A 12406-nucleotide genomic window follows, 5' to 3' on the forward strand; every position below is an offset into this window, starting at 1 on the left:
ATAAGGAGTGATGAGATAGCTGGTGGTTCTGGGGCAATGACTGCAAGTCACCTGAAACCAAAGTCGATGCAGGCAGATTTACAAGACCTGATTGTATGAAAACTGAAAATCACTAAAGAGTTAAACGAAATCCTAGTATTTTTTTTTTATTAAGATGGGCAGAGTGTAGCCCTATTAATTATAGACTGGCAAGATAAAACCACTATGATGCCTAGGTAACTGGTCGATGATGACAGATTGTCAAGCACTCTAATAATAGCCATCCAGAAAAGCTTAAAGAGACAAAATCTTAATGTCCTTAAGAGAGAAAAGTCCCCTGTACTAATTAATTAACTTTTATGATGGTGTTAGGCCATTAGCAATAATGAGGAAACCTTGGTTTTTATCTCTTTGGACTTTGGTAAGATGTGATTCTTCTTGTCAACACTAAAACCATATGGTCTAGAACCTATAATTAATAATTATTAATTAGAGAGAAAACTGTGTGGGGATCTGATCTAATGGTTAACAGTACTGCTGATGCTGAAATGCACCAGACGGGGCTATTTAAATTTTTTAATATACTTAAAAAATAACAAAGATGAGACATTTTTACAAAATTCACAGACCTTCAGGTGGGAGAATAAAAAAAGTAAAGTAGTAAGGTAGAAAAGAAATGAGGAAGAGGCAGAGTGGTAGAAAAACTTAAATATTTTGTAAAGTAGCCCAATACACTATAAAAGGAAAACAAAATGTGTGTGCCAAGGAGAAGAAGGAGGAGAAGGAGAAAATGTATGTACAAAGATAGATGCAAGATGATTTGTTTTTTTGTTTGTTTTGAGACCGGATCTCACTAGCAGCCCAAGCTGCCTAAAACATGTCATCCCCCTGCCTTAGCCTCCTGAGTGCTGGGATTACAGGCATGCCTGGCTTGATTTTTTTTAAATGTTAATTATAGCTTGTTATAATAATAACAATAATATAATAATGTTAAAATAATAAATGTTAAAAATAGAACACATGACAAATAACACTAAAATTATTAACCTGTGGTTGAGAGGAAGGGACTGATATTAAGTAAATGAATATTCTCCTAAATTGACTCCTAAACTGAGTAAAAAAGAAGTTAAAATACATTAACAGTATTTTGAAAATAATTGATATGAAAACAACATGCACCACTAGTAAATTGGAAATTACACTTGTAGGTGAATTCTTTTTTATTTTATTTTTTTTTTGTGGTACTGGGGTTTGAACCCAGGGCCTCATGCTTGCTAGGCAAGTGCTTTGCCACTTGAGCCATGGCCCCAGCCTGAATTCTTGACTTTAGGTTTCTTATCATCAAACTAGGAAAAAAGAAAATAAACACTGCGGTTTTTGTTGTTGTTTTTGAGTCCATATATATACATATATATTTTTTTTTTGGCAGCACTAGAGTTTGAACTCAGGGCCTCACACTTGCTAGGCAGGCATTCTACCACTTGAGCCACTCCACCAGCCCTTGTTGTTTTTAAATGCCCAGGAAAGGGAAGAGGGAAGAGCACAGAGCCCACAGGTCAATCCTTCTTTTGCTCAACCAAGACAACTTCAGCTATAATAGAATATGCAAACCTCAATGGTGTTCTTATGTGACACCAAAAACTAGCTGACAGAAAGTACTTTTTACAAAGATTGCGATGACAGTTGCAGTCAAAAAAATAAGTTATGCAGGGTTTAAAGTGTGCAAGAACTTCTATAATACAGGCAAGGCTCATTTTTTAAAACTGTAAAATACTAACATGAATAAAGAAAACTCTTTCTACTCAGTAATAATTATGGATAACACTTTTTTTGTTTTTTTGGTGGTACTGGGGTTTGAACTCAGGGCCTCATGTCATGCTTGCCAGGCAGGTGTTCTACCACTTGAGCCACTCCTCCAGCCCAAGTGGATAACACTTAAATAACATTAGCTTCACACAATTTAGTTAAAATAACTTGATCAAAATGGTGATTAATCAAAATGAAAAAGATTAAAAAGAAAAAGTTGGTCAAAAGGTATATAAATTGTTGGGGATTTTTTTTTTCAGTGGTGGGGATCAAACCCAGAATTTTGCATATGCTAGGCATGCTCTCTACCCCAACTACACTCCCAGCCCTAGAAATTTGTTTTCAGGCTTAAAAAATTAAATTAAAAAATACACACACACACACACACACACACATAATGTTTGTGCATTAAAAGAGATTTAGGAAGTTTAAAAGAGACCATGATTTTTTTAAATTATAAATTGAGTAATTACAATCATGGGTTACTAAGTGATGTCATGTTCTATGTATATAGTGTGGAATAATTAAATCCAGCAAATTAACATATCCATCATCTCCAATACGTATCCTTTTTTTTTGTGGTGAGAACATTTGAAATTTAGTCTTTTTTTTTTTTGAGGAGCCACCATACCGTATCCCATAATGGCTGTACGAATTTACATTCCACCAACAGTGTGCAAGTGTTTCCTTTCTCCACATCATCACCAACACTGGTCATTTGTCATCTCTTTGATAGTAGCCATTCTGAGAGGCGCGAGAAAACGTTGTGGTTTTAATTTGCATTTCCTTAATGATGAGTGATGTAGAGTATTTATTTTTCCTAGGTCTGTTGGCTTTCTGATACTGGGGATCAGACCCAGGTCTCAAGCATGCTAGGCAAGTGCTCTACCACTTGTGTTAAGCCCCGGCCAATGGTATGTCTTCTTTTGAGTCTTTTGCCCATTTTTCAATTGGGTTATTTGCTTACTTCTCCTCAGCATTGTACCATTGAACTAAACTCCCAGCCCCAGGGGAGACATTTTGTCACTTACTCAATCTCCTTATTCATTAATGGTCTGTTCAGATTTTCTGTTTCTTTAAGATTCAGTCATGACAGATTGTGCAGTCTAGGAATTTACCAATTTCTTCTGAGTTATCCAATTTGTTGGCATGTGATTGTTTTTCCTAGTCTCTTATGATCCTTGTATTTCTGTAGTGTTATTTGTGGTGACTCCTTCCTTTCTAATTTTTTTTTCTTAGTCTGGGTAAGGGTTTGTCAATTTTATTTGTCTTTCTAAAGACACAACTTTTCATTTCATTAATTTTAAAATAATTCTTTGGTCTCTATTTCATTTATTTCTACTCTAATCATGCTATTTACTTCCTTCTATTCACCTTGGGCTCTGTTTTTTCTTTTTCTAGTTATATTAAGTGTAATATTAGATTATTTGCTTCAGTCCCCAAAACTGCAACAAAAAGTATGTATATAGATTGTTTGAGATCTCTTTCTCTTGTTTAATATAGACATATTATTAAAACTCTTTTTTGCTGTGTCACATATGCTTTAGTAAGCTGTGTTTCCATGTTTTAGTTCTCTTTTGATTTCTTTTTTGACCCATTGGTTGTTTGGAAGCATGTTATTTAATTTCCCTATATTTGTGAATTTCCAAGATTTCTCCTGCTATTGATTTATAGTTTCATGTTGTTGTGATCAGTAAAGTTGCTTGCCATGATTTCAGTCCTCTTAAGTTTGTTAGATCTTGCTTTGTGATCTAACATAGGATCTGTCTTAGGGAATGTTCTGTGTGCACTTGCAAAAAGTAATCCTTTTGTTTTCCTTATTAATTTCCTATATGGCTGATCTGTGCATTGTTGAAAGTATAGGACAGAGGCCCCTTCCATTGTGTATAGCCATCCATCTCTCCCTAAGATGCTTTAATACATGCTTCTCCATGCTCCAATATTGGTTGCACATAGATTAATTATTGTTGTGTCCTCTTGATGTATCATTTAAAAACGATGTGTGTGAATATAATATCATTATACAATGATCTAATCTCTTTTATTTTTTTGATCTAATCTCTTTTAACAGTTTTAGACTTCAAGTACTTTTTTACCTGATAGAAACCTAACCATTCCTGACCTTTATGGTTTTCATTTGTGTGAAATCTCTTTTTCTATCCCTTCATGTTCAGCTATTTTTGACCTGCATGTGAGGTGAGTCTCCTCTTGTTGAGTCTTGTTGCCTTTCCCTGATTTGATCTCTCTGTCTATTCAGCAGAGAATTTAATCCACTCTATTTGTCTTGGTATTTTTTTGTGCTGCTGTAACAGAATGCCAGACAGTTGGAAATTTATAATGAAAAGAGAGGTATTGGCCAGGATTCTTGAGGCTGGGAAGTACAAGATCCAGGTGCCGGCCTTGGTGAGATTTTCCTGCTGCATCCTAACGTGGTGGAAGGCATCACATGGGTGAGAAGGAAAGAGCAATGGGGTGCAGAGCTCATGCTCTTAGAAGGCACCCCGGCTATGATAGCGGTAGTCCATTCCTGAGGGCAGGGCCCTCCTGATCCAAACACCTCCCGTTAGCCTCCACCTCCCAGCACTGATACATTGTGGGGGGTGGGGTACGGATCAGGTTTCCAGCCATGTGAACTTTGGGACACATTTAAACCATAGCAATGAACAAATCCTTGACAGATAAGGACTTGTTACTACCATCTGGTGGGTTTTTTCCTGGTTGTTTTGTAGATATTTTTCCTTTTCTCTTCTGCTGGCTTGATAGCTTTGTACAGTGTTATGCTTTGAATCACGTCTGCTTATGTTCTGTGTGTCTTCTATAACAGCTTGCTCTGTGATTACCATCAGACTTACACTTACTATTCCAAGCCAATAACAACTTAATTTTGATCTTATACAACTTGGATAGACCTCCACTATTTAGGCTACTCACACCTCCCACATGACTGGGATTACAAGTGTGAACCACCATAGCTGGCTTGTTTGTTGAGATGGACTCTCACTAACTTTTTGTCCAGCCTGACTTTAGAACATGATTCTCCTGGTCTCTACCTCTTGAATAGTTGGAATTATAGGTATGCACAACCCCACCCAACCAGCAATGTTTTATTTGTTTAGTTTTCATTTTCTACTTTTTCTTTTGATCTTGGTTTTTCCCCACCTGATCAAAAACAAATGATTCTAATCAGTAGTTCACATTTTTATTTTTTAAGGCCAGTGTCACTGGCTAAAATGTATGTAGATACATACATGATAATCAATTTATATAAACTAATAGGTGGGACTATTAATGTGTTAACAAATTCTTTCTCAAAAATGTAGCTATTATATGTACCACATTGCCACAAAATACATATATATATATTCATGATATAATTTCACTCAATATTCATTTTACATAGTGTGTACCACATTTATTGATATAAATGTTGGATGCATTTCTTTACGTCTTGAAAACCATGGTAAGCATAATTTTGATAACTGCATACTATGGTAGCATACTCTTTCCTTTCTTCTTCCCTTCCTTTTTTCCTTTCTTCTCTCCCTTTTCCCCTCCTTCTTTCTTTTCTTTGCTCCTTCCCTTGCCCTTTTTAACTTCCTTCTTTCCTTCCTTCCCATTGTGGTAAAAAGCACATGACCAATCTTTAACTGTAGGGAGCTCTCAACCACCATTCCAATTCCATTCAGCCAATGTGGCTGCACAGCTAGCTTCTGAATCAGAGTTCAAGGTTTGATTAGCAGGTCACTTCAATGACCATTCACACTCAGTTTCCATATTGTAACAGAAATAATATCACTAACTACCTCAGATTGTTACCTAGATTAAATAAAACATGTACATCACTTAATACGGTGCCAAATACTACCTACTCAATACATTTTTGCCACTAGATTGTCTTCCATCAATAAAAAGAAAATACTCTGTTTGGACTACCTAAGATCATGTTTTTACTTTTTTGGGGGGTGGTGGTGGGGCTTGAACTCAGGGCCTTCACCTTGAGCCACTCCACCAGCCCTATTTTTGTGAAGGGTTTTTTGAGATAGGGTCTCATGCACTATTTGCCCAGGCTGACTTCGAACCGCAATCCTCCTGATCTCTTCCTCCTGAGTAGTTAGCATTGCAGGTGTAAGCCTCTGGCACCTGAAAAAACATGGCATGTCAGCCTGGCACTGTAGCGTCTGCCAGTGGTCCCAGTTATGCAGAGGATTGCTTGAATACAGAAGTTAGAAGCCAGCCTAGGAAACATAAAGAGACCCAGCTTTTAAAAAACAAAAAAGTGGAATGTCCAAAACAGAAAAAAAAAAAAAAAGCCCATTTCCTTTTTTGTCTATGGTTTGATGTATTTAACAGAGTGTCTCAGGTAGAATAGGTAATTGACAAATATTTTTCTTTGTGGTGCTTGGGATTGAACCCAGGGCTTCACACACATACACTCTGCCTAGAGCTGCACCCTCAGCAGTGCTCTAAGGTTACACATAGCCTGCCACATGCTACAAATTGTGAAATGTTTATTCTGAGTTCACACGAGAGCTCTATTACAGAAAGCCTTGGCTGATAATGGCAGATAATAAAAGTGTTAATGGGTTCATTGACTTCCCATAAACAAATAATACAGTCCATGGTGTGTATCTCATCACACGCTGACAGAGTTCCTATGGCACTTACGGGCCAAGAGGACTGACTAGGATGGAAAGAACTCCTTTCAAGCCCCTGTGGCCATAAGCTGGCTTACATCCTGTGGGGGAGGTACATTTGAATGAGCACAAGTAGGCCAAACAAGGCCGAATTTTAAGTATTATGATTGGAATCTATGGAACTTGCCTAAGATGTCATGAAGAGGCAAGTCAAGGGGATTTGGAAGAACAGAGCTGAAATCATTTAGAAAAGAGTAAGTTTCCTCCAGAGGAAAGACTGGTTATTAAATTAGTTGTGTATATTTTTCTGGCAAAAATACTTTGAAAACCATTAAAGATTTTAGGAACCTTGAAACTGAGAAAGAAATAACATTACTTACAACTGAAGATGTTTAAGCGTATGTGCTACTGAAGAGCACTGAGGTATTCAAGAAGAAAATAATTTACAGCATGTAAATCACCTGATCAACATTACTAAGAACATCATGACTAGTGCACTGTTGCATTGTTTTACCTCATTTTTTCATGCCGGAAATACCACCTATGGCTTGTGCTTATTAATTTGTAATAAAGACGATAGCAGACATGAAGTATGCCCCTACTTCAGTTTGCTGCCTGACAAAAACTCCCACTTAAAAGGCCAGAACCTTTGTCAACACTAGGAAAGTTATAAATAATTCAGCACCCTGTTCTAATTGCTTTCTACTTCTCCGTTTGCATTTCTTTTCCTTAATACGATGAGTGCTTCCTTGTTTTTGTTTGTATTTTTGCAGTACTGGGGATGGGACACAAGCCAGGCAAGCATCCCTTACTCCCAAAATGTTTTTAAGGATTGGAACTACGTCTTATCTGCTTTTGTACCCACTACCTAGCACATTCCTGACACTTAATAAGCACTGAATTAGGTAAATCACATATTTCTGATCACTGAAAATAAGTTCTGTCTGGCTAGCATCTTTTGGCACACTGATGTTCTGGAGCAATGGGGCATTGATTGTGATAGGTTATTAAGTCTTTTTCATAGGTTACCAAGGTACTGAATGGAGCTGGTAATGACTTTATTGCTGGCCAAATTACTAACACAATCACAGGTATTATAAGTTACCAGAAACATCGAAATTATATTCGCTTTAAAAGTTCACTCTATTTATTGCTGGCTATAACAAGTTTATTGCTGTGAAGTCAATGAACAGATCTTAATTTCCTAGTAACATGATAGTGAGTTGGAAGGTGGAATACGACCCATCCACAGTCTGCAATCCTACCCCAGCATTTAAACTACTTCAAGTCACCCATTAACTATTTGTATTGCGAATATAAAATGCTCCATGACTTTGAAATAAGTAAACAGATTCCTAAATATATTTGCAGACGGGGAATCTTTCACACTTTTTTTGCTATGCAATGCCCTACTGCTTGTAACTTGTCTTCCATTCCCTGAGATATTTTCTTTTTGCAGCTGAAACAGCTGCAGAGTTGTAAAGCCTGCGCTTTAACTTTGTTTTGTTACTCATTTCTCACAACAATGGGAGTTTCAAATAGACTTGCACTCCATTAAGTCCATGGAAACATTCATCAAAGAAGCAAACCTAGGGGTGTGGTGCTGAATTCTTTTATTCTATTAAAAAGGCAAAGTTAATATTATTTTGTGTATATTCTTATATGTGATGGCATACCTTTTAGGTTCTAATTACAGTAATAGTATTAATGTGGCTGTAATCTCAGTTTTACAAGCCTGACCACAGATATTTTCATATCTGTTGACTTGACTAAATTATCTAATGGAGAGAGAAAATTTCATCAAATGAAGATGAATTATTTTCATAAATGCTTTAATTAGAAAACCCGGCTTGGCAACCATCTAGATGTGTGTGTCTGCCTTGTGTATCTTTTGTTTCCTAGTCTCTACATTAATCTGGCAAAAAAGAACCTGAACTAATTTCTTCCAATTTAAGAATACTCAAACTGAAGTACAATGAAAGAATTTTCTTTCCTTTGATACATAACTGTATTTCCCACCAACAGGTGACAGATAAGATAAAAAGAAATGTCATTTCTCTTTTTTTCATAAATAATTGTAATTTAAAACAAACCCCATGAAGATAATAGCTCAATCAAGAAATTCATCAGTTCTATTGAATTCAGTTGAATTCAGAACTTTCTACAATTGTTACTACTTTATAAAATCACTAAAATAAATAAAAAAGAAATGACTCTTTTAATGAGGTTGTTTGTAAATAGAACCAGCAAGTCTCACTGATTATATCTGTGCCTCCTGGAAGATAACATAAGTGAGTCACTAATGTACAACTAACATTAATTCAAAATTACTCCGTGCCAGCTGGTGTTTTTTACACTTCACGAATATCACTAATGTTCACCAGTATTCTGAGAGAAAACCATGATGTGGTACATTATTGTCTTCAAGGAGGGAAAAACTTTTGACTAAATCCAAAGACTATTAGCCAATTGTGTGTACGGTTCCTATAGGGTATTTTCAACATCATGGGCAGTCAGTCCATGATTGTAGTGTCTGGTGCTACAGCTAAGATGCAGTCACTTCTGTGAAGGAGTAAAGAAGGACATGTCCCCAGAGGAATGGGCAGTTTAGTAAAGCAATGCAGAGTTGTCCTGAGGAAAGGCTGAAGTCACTGTGGCTCTGTAGTTGACAGAAGAGAATACTTAGCAGCTATTTTCAGATATTTGAAGGGCGTTTTGTACAGAACAGATTAGATCTTATTTTTATATTGCTTTGTGAGTCAATGAGTTCCCTTTGCATTGCTGAAAGTACTCAAGATTATCATTGCCAGAGGAGAACTTGCTTTTGCTCCCTTTAAATACATTCCAAAATAAATATAAAACCTCTTTACCCACAAAATGAGAGGAAAGCAAGGGAACAGGCAGCCAGAAAAAAAAAGATTGGACTAATCTGTCTTTTAAAAGAAAACATAAGGGATAGTCTATCAAAGGTTTATTTAAGGAGTAAATACAGTGCAATTTAAGATGATAGTCACTACTTTTCTTGAGAATAGGAAAGTTGTGGGGTGCTGGTGGCTCACATCTGTAATTCTAGCTACGTGGGAGACTAAGATGGGGAAGATCGGGGCTTGAGGCCAGAGTAGGATGGGGGAGAGGAATAGTTCACTAGGCCCCATCTCCAAGATAACCAGAGAAAAATAGACTGAAGATGTGGCTCAAATGGTAGAGCATCTGCTTTGCAAGTGTGAAGCACTGGGTTCAACTTCCAGTCCCACCCCCGTAAAAAAAGTATAAAAAAAAAAGAATAGGAAAATTCCTCCAATGTATGATCTGGCAAGCATGTCAAAAAATTTTTTTCAATCCCATTTAAAAAATCCTAATAAATAAAATCCCTGGCATTGATTAAGACACATAGAATGAGTATTCTCATATATTTCTTGTAGGTGCATGTATAAGTTGGCACATTTAAACACACATTTTTGGACAATATAAAACATTTATAACTTTGGCACTATAACTCTACTTTTGTGAATCCATCCTAGTGAAAAAAGTCTTTAATAAGAAAGAAGCACTAATTTATATGACACTGCAGTTTTTAAATAGAAGTTAGGAACAGCATAAATCCGATTACAGAGGAATGGGACACTCAGTACAGCAATGCATTGGACAGACAGAGCCTTCTGTTGTCATCAAAAAGATATTTTCAATGGGGAGCTGCATAAAAAATGTCTGGATAAACAGAAGCGCTTTCAAGACAGTACAGTGCAAATAGCAAAAGTATTTTTAAAGGAATTCCAATAATTTACTTAACTCTCTTCCAAAATTGCTAATAAATTTCCATTCATGTGTCTCAGTGACACTTCCCACATCTTTTCCCTTGTTTTCAATTTTATGAAAGCCCGCACCATTCTGGAGATTCTTATTACAAAGGAAACGCCAATATTCTTCCTTCTTCTTTTCTCAACTGCTTTCAGTTTCTCCTGCCCCATCCCTACAAGTTTGCTTTTTGTTGTTTTTTGGTGCTAGAGATCTAATCCAGGGCCTCCCGCACCCATGATTTGTTATTTAAATCACCCCAGCTTTCCTCTTGTCCCTACTTCTTCCCAAATTTGAAATCTTCACCAAGTCAAAGTACAGACTAGTGAAGATGCCACTCCCAGCCCTGCTGGGGAAGGCCACAAAGGAACAGAATCGGCTTTCTCTCCTGTGGTAGAGGGCTGGTCATCTCCATAGGGATCATGGTTGACCATGTTTACTGTAGTTATGAACAGGCTCACAGTAAGATACCAAATATTGAAACTTACTATCAAATTGCAAATATTGAAACTTGGTATCAAATTTCAAATATTGAAACTTGGTGTTCCAGTACTATTGTTGAACTGGCTTTTGTTTGAATATATCAAATTATATATGGGTATTTTATTTCTTAGTCTTTTTCATCTGAAACTAAGACAAAAATATGATGATGATGATGATGATGGTGACATTTTCAAGAGATGGGTCTCACTGTGCAGCTCACACACTCTGGAGCACGGTGGCGTTCACAGCCATGATTACACTACTGCTTAGCAGGTGCACCCTGGTCATCCCTTGCCCCAAGAGATCACCACATTGATGACACACTTAGTGGGGACACCACACCAGCATAATAGCTTATATTACTAGTGTCTCAAATTCCTGGACTCAAGTGATCGTCCTGCCCCTGCCTCCCAAGTAGCTGGGATTATAGATATGCACCACTGTGTCTGGCTCAAAAAACTGTTTTAAAATAGTAACAGATACACAGCTACAATAATATTAACCTAAGTGGTAGTGCTCACATCTGAAGAACTAGAAGGTTCTCCCAGACAGAACTTCTTTTGGAACTATGACCTAGAGCCCTGCCAATCCCTTGCTGAGTTGACAGGTGTGATTTACACATGTCCTTGTTAAGAGGGGACAAAGTGCTGAGAAGATTGTTAATGGGGAGTGTGTCAAGAGGAAGGAAAGCAGAAGTTAGGGTTTTACGAAGACTTAAAATTGCTTCCTTTGTTTTCCATAGAACATGGAAATTTTCCATTTCTAAACATAATTGATATAACTTGAGCCCTGTGGCTCTCTTTCATTAAATGAGAAAAGATTAATGACTATACTTTGCACCTCACTGGGTACTTCCCGGGATATCTTGGCTTTTTGTTAACTAGTTATTTAATGATTCAATTAAAAATCATAATTATAAGTATGTAGGACAAAGTCTCCAGAGTCTTAGGTTTGCTTTAAAATATTTTAGAAACAGAAAGAAAGTGAAGGTCAGATGAAGCCAGAATGGTACAACAATATTTTTTAAATCTGAGTGGTTCGGGTCTGAACATTCATTATGCTAGTTTTCTACTTTTGTGAGTATCTGAAAATTTTTATGAGATTAAAATCAGTAGTTATATTGAAGGCAATTTCAAGCTTTTATTTTATTTTTTATTTTTAACAAAATTTTTAAGACAGGGTCTTTTTGAGACAGGGTCTAGTCCAGGCTGTCCTCAAACTGGAGATTCTTCTGCCTCAGCCTTGGGAATATTGGGATTGCAGATGCACACTACTGTGCCCAGGTTCAAACTTTTGTTTTATTTTTTGGTTTTGTTTTTTTTTTTTTGCAATTCTGGGGTCTTGCACATGGTAGGCAAAGGCATCTACTCTTTTGAGCTCTATTTTCTTGATCTGACACTAGCTTTTCCACCACCAAAGTCTTCTTGCCTCTTTCCTTCACACCTTCACTCTTCTCTTGATCCACTGAATGGAATATAAACTATGGAGAATTCCAGAGGAAAGGAATCCGAGATCTAAAGGAAACAGAGGACTGGGGCAAATAGCAGGAGCGGATGACTAAAAAGATCAGACAAAGGAAGAGGCATATTTTGAGCCTTGTCCTAAGGCAGTATAATGGGATATTTTACATGTAGGAGGGTCAGGTGAGAGATGCTATTACTTCTTAAAGGGTCACTAGAGTAGCCCTCTTCATAATGTCAATATGGCAG

Source organism: Castor canadensis, chromosome 6 (assembly GCF_047511655.1).
Source record: "Castor canadensis chromosome 6, mCasCan1.hap1v2, whole genome shotgun sequence".
Lineage (NCBI taxonomy): Eukaryota > Metazoa > Chordata > Mammalia > Rodentia > Castoridae > Castor > Castor canadensis.